Genomic DNA, 11998 nt, shown 5'->3' on the forward strand with positions numbered 1-11998 from the left:
ATCCACAGCTTGGCCCAGGACACACATAAAGAGCTCAATGAACAGGACTCTTGTCAGTGGTAGGGCTGGGGGTGGGGTGAAGGCACCTGGGGCATGGCTTCTGGCAGGGAGGGCCAAATGGCCTTTCCATTGTGGACCCCTGAGCAAGACTGCCCCTCTTTGGGTCTCTGTCTCCTCATCTGGGAAAGAGAGGGATACTGCCTATGGACCAGACCTCACAGAGTGGAGATGAGGCTAAAGGGAGGAAAGAAATGTGCTGAGTTTTCTGCTCTGCTCCACCTGGAGAGGTAAGGGCAATAGCAATGATGACAGTAGTAGGACACTGAGTCCTCAGAGACCTTGTAAGATGGGTGGTGCTTTCACACTTCCCAGATGAGGAAATGGGCTCATGGAGGCCAGGCTTCAGGCCCAAGGTCACACACAGAATGAGTGTGGGAGTTGTGATTGACCTAGAATCAGAACATCCTGGAGGACAGAGAAGCATTGGTACCTGTGGAGATCCTACCTTTCAGTTCCGCCATTATTTCTAGGCCCTGACCCCCAAGTACTTATCTTCAACCCTGATTTCTCCTGCCCTCACAACTGGGCTCTGTAGCATCTTCACATGAATGGTCATCATGTATAAAACCACACTTCCCTCCCTCTCCTCCTCCACCAGCTACTTCAAACTCCCCTGTAGATGCCCCCTCTCTCCTGGGTACCCAGACTCAATGGTTCAGAATCATCCATGTCCATTTTTCTAGATTCAAGAAGTCATCTGACCATGCTGACTCTAGCTCCAAGTGGAGTGGGTTAAGGAGTGATGGACAGGGGAAAAAATAGAGACAGCAAGCATAGACCCGGTGAGTCTGTGATGGGCATGAGAACAAAGGCAGTGGCTGAGAAGAAGTGCAGATTAAGGAGGACTTCTGAGGGTAGAGGAGATTAGACAATGTTTCTAAACACGGATGGGGGAACGATCTGGTAGAGGAGAGGTTGACATTTAAGGAAGAAAGGATTGTTGCTGGAAGCCTCAGAAGGATTCAGCAACACCCTATCTGTTTGTGCTTTTAAAGGGGAGAGGGTCGAAGGAGAAATATACATATGTTATATATGTATATATATCATATATGCTTGCATATACATACAACACTCTGGAAGGGCGCCAAGGAAACCAACCACAGAGGCTAACTATGAAGGACAGGGTGTCCTGGGCAAAGAGGGGAGATGTTATACCATGCATATGTATTATAACCTCTTCAGAAATTTCAAGAAATTAAATTTATTATTTTTAAAGTTTCAAAGATTAAAACACATTGTACCATTTCTACCAAATGGATAAATCTACCTTTCTTGGACAGGCCCTCCTTGAATTCCAGTGCTCCTGAGAAGTTCGTTCCCAGGCCTGAAGGCAGTTCCCTCCTCCCTGTCTCTGGTAGGCGCAGGCCCCACTTGAAAACAGTCCTAAATCCCAGTAGATCCAAGCAATCCCCCCGCCCCACTGCTTCCACCTACCGGAATCATAGGCCCACAGGCCAGAAGGATACTGGACCCTCCAGGCCACTTGTCCCCTCCCACACTTCCCCACTCCCAGGCACAGACAAGCGAAGCTATTTGCATTGCTTCTGGTATCCCAGTCACCTGGAACTCAGCCCAGCAGTTGTGATTTAATTGATCTCGTATGTAGCCAGACATCAATATTATTTTAAGCTCTCCAAATGATTCTAATGTGCAACAAAGTTTAAGAACCACTGCTGTACACCAAAGCTTAGCCAGTTTTCATCTCAATCTGATTTTAGCACATAAAGGTGTGGAGGAAGATAGGAACACAGGCCAATGGAGTGTGAAGAGCACTTTACTCCTCGTTGCCAGGTCATGTATAGGCTGTGTGATGATGGGCAAGTCACCTGACCTCTCTGGGCTCAGTTTCCTCATACACAAAGTTAAATGGGCACATTCAATGTCAGAGATCTGCTCCACTATCAAGTTCTGGGCTTTACCCCGAGGCCTAATTCCCTCAAAGAATTGCTGTCACCTGCTCCAAGCCTCTCCCTCTGAAGCAGGGTCAACCTGGCTTGTCCTGGAGGCCATTTGAAAAATCTCTCTCAAAAATACTTTCCCACACACCTTTTCTGGGGCACACCCCTTTGTTAATGAGGCAGAAGAGTCTCAGAAGCCCAAGTGGCCTCTAGGACAAGAAGGGCATGGACTGGGGAAAGTTGTGTATGGGGACAGAGGTCGGTAACAGTAATAGAGACGCCACTAGATGGGCTCAATGAGCGAGAGAAAAGATGAGACTGAGCTTCCTGAGGGCGGTGACAGCTGACAGAGCCCTTGTCCCTGGGATGTCTCTGTCTTCAACTCATCTGTAGTTTTACATTTATCCATGAAATATCTTGTGACATACAGGTCAGTAGGGCCTCTCTCTTTCTCCTGAATTGAAAACTTGTTTCCACTAGATAGGAAGGTGTCTCCACTTGGATCGAGTGCATCTTCTAAGTGCATCTGGAAGGTGTCCAAGGCTCTGAGCTAGAGTCATCATCCATGTCTCTGTAATAATCACACTGGCTCTGGGACTGATGGGGATATCAGCTTCCAACATTTGTACGAATGTGTCCCAGTCTCCATGAAGGCTATGCTTGCAAAGAGGAAATATGAGAGATTACATCTAACGAGACCATGGCCTTGATATAGAAGTGATGGCCTCCTTAACCACATCTGTGATTGCAGTGAGCTAGGGGATGTTTTGGACACAGGTGGGAAGGGCGAGCAAGAGTGGATACTCAAGATCTAGTTGGGGAGGCAGGTGTGTCAGCAGGTAAGTTCAGTCGGTCTAGGGTTCCACGTGCCGGCATGAAGTCTGTGCAGGATTGAGGGAGCTGGAGAAAGAGAGGCACTTCTACAGGACTGGGCCTGAAGGGACAGTAAAGAGTCAGTTTTGCTTTTTTTTTTTTTTTCCAATTTCAATTTTGTTTTCTTAGAACAGTTGAATATTTGGTAAAACTCTAAAAAATATTAAGAAAATACTTCTCTTCATCCTTGTTCCAAACCCCCCACTTTTGCCCCTTTAAAGTAATCTTTGTTCTGAAACTGGCAGTAATCTATAGAAAGTTTTGTTTTCTTAATTTTGGAAGTGCCTGGAGGAGGAATATAACAGGTAGAGTAAAATTTAGAAAATGTGGCCAGGGGCACCTGGGTGGCTCAGTCAGTTAATCATCTGACTCTGGTTTCGGCTCACTCAGGTCATGATCTCAGGGGTGTGAGAGCGTGCCTGCATCATGCTCTGAGCTGGGTGTGGAGCCTGCATAAGAGTCTCTCTCCCTCTCCCCTCCCCCACAAAAAATTTTTTTGTTCAGTTTTGAAGGAATGGAGAGACCTGAATTCATTGAAAAATGTTTCCATCACTCTGTGAGAGAGAGGATGAAGTTATAGGAGAAAAAATGACAATGGAAGCTGTAAGGTCCCAGAGAAACTAGAGGGAGAGACTTCATCTTAAAGGAAGGGCCAGGCTAGGACCATTGTTCAGTATGGTGGTCCTGGGAACCTCTGGCTTGTGAAGCTAAACCTGTCTGTCCTCCTATCTGGTAATGTATGCTTGATTTGTGCTGAGAGGATACAGGCCACACCTACTGACCCCAAGTTCCACATAAAGCCTGTTTGGTCATGCAGAATGCTGGACACTGCATCAAGATTCTCTGACCCTGCTTTTTTCTTTTCATAAGGACAAGTGTTCGAGGGCACCTGAGTGGCTCAGTCTATTAAGTCTGCCTTTGGCTCAGGTCATGATCTCAGGGTCCTGGGATCGAGTTCTGAGTTGGGCTCCCTGCTCAGCAGGGAGACTGCTTCTCCCTCTCTCTCTGCTCCTCCCCCCTGCTTGTGCTCTCTTTCTCTCTCTCAAATAAATAAATAAGATCTTTTTTTAAAAAGCACAAGTATTTGGCAATAGAATTTTTTCATTAACAAAGATACTTATGCCATTCAAGATAATAATGTTACTACATTTTAAGCCCAAACAAGGAAAAAAATGGAAATGCAAGGGAACCCTGCAATTTGAACCATTAGCACTGCCCCTAAAATAGCACATTGGCACAGACGAGCAAGATATAAAAGGCAGAGAGTTCTCACCACAGCTGTTCCAGCAGGAGACATGTCTTCTCTGTACGAAGTATGAAGGCAATGATTTTACACAAATCAGCTTTTCCGTCACTGTCCTTGGTTGAGAATAGCCATGGGTTCATAGGAAATTATTAGGCTCATTATTTGTCACACACACACACACACACACACACACTCACACAAGAAAGAAAACACACATCCACCACCTGATCACTTTCAAACTATTAAACTGTTATTAAGAACAAGAAGCCGAGGGGCGCCTGGGTGGCAGAGTCGTTAAGTGTCTGCCTTCGGCTCAGGGCGTGATCCTGGCGTTCTGGGATCGAGCCCCACATCAGGCTCCTCCGCTGTGAGCCTGCTTCTTCCTCTCCCACTCCCCCTGCTTGGGTTCCCTCTCTCGCTGGCTGTCTCTTCTCTGTCAAATAAATAAATAAAATCTTAAAAAAAAAAAAAACACAGAACAAGAAGCCGGGTGCCTGGGTGGCTCAGTCAGTTAAGGATCCGCCTTCGGCTCAGGTCATGGTCTCAGGGTCCTGGGTTCGAGTACCGCGTTGGGCTCCCTGCTCAGCAAGAGAGTCTGCTTCTCCCTCTCCCTCTGTGATCTCTCTCTCTCTAAAATAAATAAATAAATAAATAAAATCTCTAAACTTCACTTTCCTTATAAAAAACAAAAACAAACAAAAAAACCTTCTAAGAAGCCAGCCAGAGCCATACAAGATCCAGGAGCTCACGTACCCACAGGCCAGTGTTACTGAAGACAGTACCCAGCCAGAGGAGGAGCTGCCAGCACTGCAGGACACCTCTCACTTTCCCAGAGCTCCCTGCTCGGCAGCACCAGGCACTGCAGATCCATCCAGATGCTAAGTGCTAAGTTGGCTGATGTTCCTGAATTTGATAACGAAAAGTATAACATCACCATTGAGTCTCCTGCACCTTAAAACACACTATGTAAGGCCATTTGAATATTGTTTAAAAAAGAGAGAGAGAGAAAGAAAGAAAAAGAAAAAGTTTTGTGAATTCCTGAAGCTACCCAATGCATATTTGAGAGTTACAGGAATCCGGGAGGTTGAAGTAAGACAGAAAGAAGTTGTGCAAAACTGTATTCAAATTAAAATCATTTAGGGGCGCCTGGGTGGCTCAGTGGTTAAGCGTCTGCCTTTGGCTCAGGGCGTGATCCCGGCATTCTGGGATCGAGCCCCACATCAGGCTCCTCCGGTATGAGCCTGCTTCTTCCGCTCCCACTCCCCCTGCTTGTGTTCCCTCTCTCGCTGGCTGTCTCTCTCTCTGTCAAAAAAATAAATAAAATCTTAAAAAAAAAAACCAAATTAAAATCATTTAAGTTGCTTTCAGCTCCTTGTGCCAAAATTCTGTAAACACTCATCTTCTTTCACACAAAGTGTATACACCTGGGAGGCAGAGTTTCAGGTTAAGATTCAAAATGTGCAGAGAAATTGTGTGAGGTTTGGGAAGCTACTCAACCCTTCTGAGCCTCAGTTTCCACACCTGTAAAATGGGGATCATAGGCCTACTTGACAGAGATGTTAGGTACGTAAAAACACCTGTCAAGTGTTACTTGCACGTTACTAGCAAAGTATATTTCAAAATAGATGAAAAGATAATATCAATCAGACCACAGATGAGGTGCCCAGCTTTGTAAGCGGCCCCATTCGCAGGAGAATGAGAGGAGCTACAAGTAACTAAGGTTCTTCACAGCTGCACTGGAGAAGACAAACAGGAGAGCTGCAAGTAGGTAGCTATTGTACTTATTGCACAGTGATCTATGTAGCGAGGGTGGAATCCCTAAAAACACTGCAAGATACAGAAACCACCAAATGGCTCCTAGGAAACAACAACAAAGCAATCAGTGCAGCAGATAGGAATGCGAATGGGGTAAACAAAGTGTCAGAGCCACAGCCTCTAAGCAGAAGACACTGAACCACAATGAGCGCTCAGCACCCAGCACATTCTGGAAGTTGTAGTCCTTCAGCCCTGAAAGCAGCCGGCTAGGAGCGACTGGGAGACTACAGCTCCCCCGAACGCCCGAGGAGAGGCCTTTTCTCCCGCTCCGCCCCTCAGAGTACTAGGGGCGGTCCCGCCACCCCCAGAGGAGCCCGCATCTCCCCCAAGCCCCGCTCCCAGAGGCGCAGCGCGGCCCAGCGGGCCCCGGACAGCCTGACTCGCGCTGTAATCGTGATAGAGCATCTTCACGAACTGCCGATGGCGCCACTTGTTGTGGCCGAAGCCTGATTTCTCGCAAGTCGGCACATCTGACAGCCTGAGGGGAGTTGGCCGCGGGTACAGCCACGCCTCCAGGACTCAGCACGCCCCGCCCTTCCCACCGCCTCGCTCCCCGCACTACTCGCCACGCCCCCCGAGCCACGCCCCTTAGGACAGGCGCGGTGCAGCCGCGCCGCGCCGCGCATGTTGAGGCCGCCCGGGTTGGGGAATGGGGTTTAGCGGCTCGCGCGGACCTGGCGGTTGGTGAGTCGTCTTGGAAACCGCGCAGAAGCTCCTAAGCCGGTGTTCGAAACGTAAGCTCACCGGTTACGATGGAAATACCGGTACCTGGAAACCTTTTCAAAGCCACCTTTCCCGCCGTCACCTCTGCCCCTCGGGGCTGCCATAATCGTTCCCATGGACCCTCGGTGGTGTGGCTGCCCGCAGAGTGCCCCTTGGACCCCTGCACTGGCCGAACAGCCCATACCTCGTCAGTCCTCTTAGAGGGACTGCCCAGTGCTATGTTGTGAAAAGGAGAAACATGACAATGGACAGGCCCAATGCTGCGTGGTACAGTTGGGAAAGTCAGGCGGGCAGGTCAGTGACCTCCCAATCCCTTGGGGGGACCAAGCCCAAGCCACTTCTCTGACTCCCCGCTCGGGCTGGTTGACGGGGCTCCCTTTATCCTATCGTGGGCCTCTTGGCCTCATTCACTCGGGCCAGCAGGACCATAAGCTCCTGTTGTTCCTTCCTAAAAGATCAGGGAAGTTTGTGGAGGAAGGTAGTACGACAGTTTCTGTCCTACTGCCCCGGCTACTTTGGAACCCCCTTAAATATACCTTTTTAAATATCCCTTCGGAACCACAAAATACTTAAACAATTTGTTGCTGTTGGGGGCTATAGTGAGAATTTTTTTAAGTCGTTTTTCCGTTTATCTGATTGACTCCCAATTACTCAGTCCCTACACACGTCTCAAACTTACTTATGCAAAGTTCCAATTCTGTGCAGGGAGGATGCAAAAAAAAAAAAAGCAAAATATCCATGGTATGACTTAATGGAGCATCAGTCCTACTGCCAGATTTGGAAGGACCGAAGTTAAGTAATTTCCAAGGTAAGTAATTAAAAATTTAAAACTAAGACGAAGTTGGAAAGTCATATGCCATTGATGATTGTTAATAGTCTATGCCCGAAATGTCAGGATTTTCTCTAAGAAGAAATTCTGAAAAGACCTTATTTCCCATCATTTTAAATAGAAAAAATTATAAGGCGTAGCAAGTCCATCAAAAAACACTGCCAGTTTTCCACGTCTGGCTGGCTCAGTCACAGGAGCTTGCAATTCTTGATCTCTGGGTGGTGAGTTCAAGCCCCATGTTGGGGTTCGGAGTGAACGGTCAATTCTTCAGGCGTCTTTGGTGCAAAAAGGGTGGTTTTATTAAAGAGCAGGGGACAAGACCCTTGGGCAGAACTGCACTGGGGTGGTGAGGACTGGCCAGTTATATACTTTCAAGTTGGGAGGGAGTTAGGGATAACGTTAAGTCTCTAAGGCATTTGGAAGCCACGTTTTCAGGACCTTGAGGGGTTGGCTGTTGTTAGGAAAAGGGCATTTACTACTGTCTAGTAAAACCTTAGTCATGAGACCCATCAGATGTATATCAGTGGGCCATATGCTTGGAGGATGATTGCTGACATATACCTTGGCAGGTTGGGGGGTTGTCGGTAGAGATACAGGAAGTTTCCAAAGGAATTTTTATATGTTAAAGAAGACTTATAAGATCCTGGAGGTGGGGTTAATGTTAAGCTAAAATTGCCTTTTGCCTCTAGCAAGTATTGAGTTGAGTTCCTAGAGGAAGGTCACTCTGCCTGTCTCAAGGACTGGTCAATGGGCTGTAAGTTGTAAGGAAATTGAGGGTTTTTTTCTATATTTCTTTTGCCTTTGTTCTCCACATCATGCTAAAAAAATTAAATCAAAAAAATAATACTGTCTTTAGCATACAGTTGCTTTTTGTGTGGTAACAGTGACCTTTTGTAGACCAACAGCCTCAGATATTGTACATCTTGCCGACACTCCAAAGATCTGCAAAATGACTAGTGTGATTGATGGTCTGCTGATTGTATTTGAAAGTAACATAAAACTTTTCCCTGTTTAAAATGTATTTTTTGAAGACTCAATTTAAACTCTTTACATATGTATATAATATATTATATATGTGTCAGCTAAAAGTGTTGAGAGAGAAATAACTGCTATGCAATTTGGGTATTAAAAATTAAAACCTTTGGGGTACCTGGATGGCACAGTCGGTTGAGCGTCTGCCTTCGGCTCAGGTCATGATCTCAGGGTCCTGGGATCAAGTACTACATCGGGCTCCCTGCTCAGCAGAGAGTCTACTTCTCCCTCTGCCCCTCACTCCCACTTGTGCTCTCTCTCTCTCTTGCTCACTCTACTCTCTCTCAAATAAATAAATAAGTAAAATCTTAAAAAAAAAATTAAAACCTTCTTCCAGGAAAACATTAATTGGGGATATATTCTGTGGGTGTGCCTGTATTATGAAATAGATGGCAGGGGCACCTGGGTGGCTCAGTCAGTTTAGCTTCTGCCTTCAGCTCAGGTCATGATCTCAGGGCCCTGGGATCGAGCCCTGCATTGAGCTCCCTGCTCAGGGGGGAGTCTGCTTCTCCCTTTCCCTCTGTCCCCTCTTCATGTGTTTGCTTGCTCTCTCTCTCTAAAATAAATAAATAAATAATCTTTAAAAAAAAAAAGAGAGAGAGAGAAATAGATGCCAAAAATCCCATTGATTTTAAAGATTAAAGTTATAACTTGGTAAACTTGGGGTTGAGAAGTCCTTTCAGATTCTGACCCCAGAGTTCTACAGTCCTGTGTCAGTAATGATCCCTTGCCAGCCTTGGCATACAAACGTGCCCTAATGTTGTGTACTAAACACAGACCTCCTTTGACAACTAAGTTCTCTCCATTTACCATTCTTCTCTGCTCCATTCATGCTACTTCTCCTCATCTTCGCTCCTAAACCCTTTCCAGTCCAGCTTCCCTCCATACCACTTCAGCAGAATGGCTTTCATGGGGGTCACCAATGATTGTCATTTTACTAAATTCAAGATTAAGTTTTCGTTCTCTCAGTCTTTTAGCTGCATTTGAAACACGACTGACTACTTCTTCCATCTTAAAACACTTTTCTCTGGATTTGCCTCCTGCCAGATTCACTCCCACCTTACTCTTATCTTTTATTCCTCCTCCTCCTCCACCAGTTCTCTGAGATCCTCAGCCCCCTTCTCTTTCTTATGGGCCCTCTCTTCTCAGAGCAAACCTACAGAGGCTCCCAGCTTTGAATACCATCTATCTGCTCAGCACCCCCAAGCCTGGGTCCTCTTTTCTGGGGGGAGCACTCAGGAGTCATCATTGACTCTCCTTCCCTTCTCACCCAGTCCTCCAGCAAGTCCTGTTGGCACGCATCCTGACTGCAGCCTCTTCTCGCTGTCTCCATTTCTACACTAGTTTCAGCCACTGTCCTCTCATACTGGTCTTCTGCAGACTGCCTCCCAACCCAGCTCCCTGCTTCCCCTCTTACTCTCCTACAGTCCATTCCCCAGTAAGCATCCAGAGTGCTCCATAGAAAACATGAAAGACATGATATATGTTAACCCCACACCCCAACTCCTCCTTTACCCCCCCCCGTTAAACCCTCCCACTGGCTTCTTGTTGCAACAAAATAAAAGCTTAGGGGGTGGGGGGAAAGAAAAGAAAAGAAAAACTTAGATAACCAGATAACCTGGCCTCTGCCTAGTTTTTTGGCCTCATCTCCTATCCTTGCTTGTTTGTACTATTGTATGTCAGATTTTCTGGTATCTAGAGCTGAAAGCAATCTTAACTGAGAAACAGATATAAAATCATAGAATCTAAAGCATGGGAGGCATGGAAGGAAAAGTCTTGAGAATGTGTTTTAAAAAAACACACAAAAAAATATGCAAAACAATGAAAATATAACTGATCTGTATGTATCTACCCAAAATAACGTAGTAACAAATAACAAAGTGATTTTTTTTTTACAAACCAAGACAACTTACCAAGAAATATAAAAATACCTTTCATAGGGGCGCCTGGGTGGTTCAGTCGTTAAGCGGCTGCCTTCGGCTCAGGGCGTGATCCCGGCGTTCTGGGATCGAGCCCCACGTCAGGCTCCTCCGCTATAAGCCTGCTTCTTCCTCTTCCACTCCCCCTGCTGTGTTCCCTCCCTCGCTGGCTGTCTCTGTCAAATAAATAAAAAAAATCTTAAAAAAAAAAATACCTTTCATTATATTTTGAAAACAAAAAGATATATTTAGTAAATATGAAAGGACAAAAATTTTAACACCTTACATTTCTGGGCCCTAATGCAATAAAATTAGAAATAACAGAAATTGGGAATTTAAAGATGCTCAACTCTTTGAAAATGTTAAAATATTCTTTTAAATAAATTAATGCCTGGATCAGGGTGCAAACCCAAAACACAATCGCAGTGCCTGTAAATACACGTGCTTGCGAATATGGCATACCCGGATATATGCAGTGGTGATCAGAGAGCTCTCTGAGCCAGAAGCTCCTGTAGTGACCAGGTTATGTTCATCCTCCTAACTGTGCCCTGGAGTCATTTACATCATTACAAGTGGGAGCCACAGGGAAGGCAGTACTAGGAACTGTTAACTATTACAGGTACCTGATATGTGGGACTCCCTCCTGCTGAGCCTGACCTTGACTTCAGGATCCTTTCCAGCCAGGGCTCCAGGCAACCGCCACTAATGGATCTGTGTTGTATACAAACTCAAAACTGCCCTCCAACAGCGGGCAGCCTGGAAACTGGCACCAGCAGCTGCCATGGAAAAGAAATGATGGCCGTCAGAAGAATACGTGATCCATCTCACATGAGGACTCAGGATCCCAGGAGTTCTGGTCGGGCCTCAGCTTCACATCTGCCTCATCCACAAAACATTCCTGATCCTCGGGGCGCCTGGGTGGCTCAGTTGGTTAAGCGTCTGCCTTCGGCTCAGGTCATGATCCCAGGGGCCTGGGATTGAGCCCCTGCTCAGGGCGCAGTCTGCTTCTCCCTCTCCCTATGCCACCCCCACCTGCTTGTGTGCACACTCTCTCTCTCAAATAAATAAATAAAATCTTAAAAAAAAAAATTCTGATCCTCACCCCAGCTGTACCTAGTTGTCTCTCTCTCTCTCCTAGAATTTCCCTGCGTGTCTTTCTTTGTAACGCTCTTGCAGGAGAGAGGAAAAATGCTGCTTGTGGAGCACTGTCATGTGCCAGGCACTATGATAATCAAGAAAGCCTATGCCAAAATTTTGCACTTCAACCTAGAGGACATGCCAACAAAGAACTGCCACTGAATTTTCAATCAAGGACCATTCCAAAACTCTTCAGTGACCTCACCAAGCAGTGTGACTCTGGAAAAAAGCTCAAATCTCACCCTAAATGAAATGTCTGTTCCCGGTGCCCGAGAGGACAGAGGCCCAGAGCACACTGTGGCAGATCCCCTGGGCGGAGGTGTGACCCAGCAGTTCAGGAGTGAGTGGGTGTCCTCAGGCAAGTTCTAATTAATTTGTACCTGAATAAAAAAGATCGGGTTAGAGAAAGGGGCTCTTGAGTCTGGTAAGCGAATTTTAAATATACAAAAGTTCATCTGGAAGCCAT

At 46.4% G+C, this 11998-nt stretch overlaps 1 long non-coding RNA gene across 2 annotated transcripts; it reads left to right on the forward strand.

The window, feature by feature from the left end:
• Positions 1-5410: 5410 nt before the first annotated feature.
• Positions 5411-11417, forward strand: LOC103674912. Of its 2 annotated transcripts, none has more exons than XR_571743.2 (3): positions 5411-6909; positions 7321-7423; positions 11015-11417. It is a non-coding gene; the product is annotated as an uncharacterized LOC103674912 (long non-coding RNA). The 2 variants fall into 2 exon arrangements; XR_571742.2 differs by having other exon boundaries at positions 5421-6626.
• The last annotated feature ends 581 nt before the right edge of the window (positions 11418-11998 follow it).

Source organism: Ursus maritimus, unplaced genomic scaffold (genome assembly GCF_017311325.1).
Source record: "Ursus maritimus isolate PB19 unplaced genomic scaffold, ASM1731132v1 scaffold_14, whole genome shotgun sequence".
NCBI lineage: Eukaryota > Metazoa > Chordata > Mammalia > Carnivora > Ursidae > Ursus > Ursus maritimus.